The sequence below is a fragment of the Oncorhynchus mykiss genome, chromosome 21 (assembly GCF_013265735.2).
Source record: "Oncorhynchus mykiss isolate Arlee chromosome 21, USDA_OmykA_1.1, whole genome shotgun sequence".
NCBI classification, from domain to species: domain Eukaryota; kingdom Metazoa; phylum Chordata; class Actinopteri; order Salmoniformes; family Salmonidae; genus Oncorhynchus; species Oncorhynchus mykiss.
Window position 1 is genome coordinate 4443118 of NC_048585.1, and position 2033 is coordinate 4445150.

Consider the following 2033-nt stretch of genomic DNA (forward strand, 5'->3'; position numbering starts at 1 on the left):
GAGGCAGTCTGATGTCCCCCCCACTGAGAGGCAGTCTGATGTCCCCCCACTGAGAGGCAGTCTGATGTCCCCCCCCACTGAGAGACAGTCCTTCCTGAAGGAACTGAGAAAGGGAACCGTAACAGTAAGGAGTCCGACGTGGCTGCTGTTGACGTGAGCTCCATGTGCACGGCAGAGGAAGGTGCAGGAGTATAGCTTATACACTGACTACAGGTTTATATGTGTAGATATAAGAAGCTATAGGTTTACATGTATAGATACAGTTTGAAGTGGGAAGTTTACATACACCTGAGCCAAATACATTTAAACTCAGTTTTTCACAATTCCTGACACAATTTAATCTGTGTAAAAATTCCCTGTTATAGGTCAGTTAGGATCACTACTTTATTTTAAGAATGTGAAATGTCAAATAATAGTAGAGAAAATTATTTATTTCAGCTTTTATTTCTTTCATCACATTCCCAGTGGGTCAGAAGTTTACATACACTCAATGAGTATTTGGTAGCATTGCCTTTAAATTGTTTAACTTGGGTCAAACGTTTCGGGTAGCCTTCCACAAGCTTCCCACAATAAGTTGGGTGAATTTTGGCCCATTCCTCCTGACAGAGCTGGTGTAACTGAGTCAGGTTTGTAGGCCTCCTTGCTCACACACGCTTTTTCAGTTCTGCCTACAAATTTAATGTAGGATTGAGGTCAGGACTTCGTGATGGCCACTCCAATACCTTGACTTTGTTGTCCTTAAGCCATTTTGCCACAACTTTGTAAGTATGCTTGGGGTCATTGTCCATTTGGAAGACCCATTTGCGACCAAGCTTTAACTTCCTGACTGATGTCTTGAGATGCTGCTTCAATATATCCACATTTTCCTTTCCTCATGATGCCATCTATTTTGTGAAGTGCACCAGTCTCTCCTGCAGCAAAGCACCCCCACAACATGATGCTGCCACCCCCGTGCTTCACGGTTGGGATGGTGTTCTTCGGCTTGCAAGCCTCCCCCTTTTCCCTTCAAACATAACGATGGTCATTATGGCCAAACAGTTCTATTTTTGTTTCATCAGACCAGAGGACATTTCTCCAAAAAGTACGATATTTGTCCCCATGTGCAGCTGTAAACCGTAGTCTGGCTTTTTTATGGCGGTTTTGGAGCAGTGGCTTCTTCCTTGCTGAGCGGCCTTTCAGGTTATGTCGATAAAGGACTCGTTTTACTGTGGATATAGATACTTTTGTACCTGTTTCCTCCAGAATCTTCACAAGGTCCTTTGCTGTTGCTCTGGGATTGATTTGCACCTTTCGCTCCAAAGTACGTTAATCTCCAGGAGACAGAACGAGTCTCCTTCCTAAGCGGTATGACGGCTGTGTGGTCCCATGGTGTTTATACTTGCGTACTATTGTTTGTACAGATGAACGTGGTACCTTCAGGTGTTTGAGAATTGCTCCCAAGGATGAACCAGACTTGTGGAGGTCTACCATTTTTGACTGATTTCTTTTGATTTTCCCATGATGTCATGGGAAAGAGGCACTGAGTTTGAAGATAGGCCTTGAAATACATCCACAGGTACACCTCCAATTGACTCAAATTATGTCAATTAGCCTATCAGAAGCTTCTAAAGCAATGACATAATTTTCTGGAATTTTCTAAGCTGTTTAAAGGCACAGTCAACTTAGTGTATGTGAACTTCTGACCCACTGGAATTGTAATACAGTGAAATAATCTATAAACAATTGTTGGAATAATGACTTGTGTCATGCACAAAGTAGATGTTGTAACCGACTTGCCAAAACTATAGTTTAACAAGAAATGTGTGGATTGGTTGAAAAACAAGTTTTAATGACTCCAACCTAAGTGTATGTAAACTTCCGACTTCAACTGTATACAAAGCTCAGTATTTCTTGCTCTTGAGAGTACAGGTGTGATGAGGTAAATACATCCGTCTATGGAAAAATGCCTAAATAAAGAGGTCAATTTCTGCCTGAATTAATGCTGTCATTCATGATCCCTCTAGTGCAGGGACATTTGATGAGGGCCATAAAAA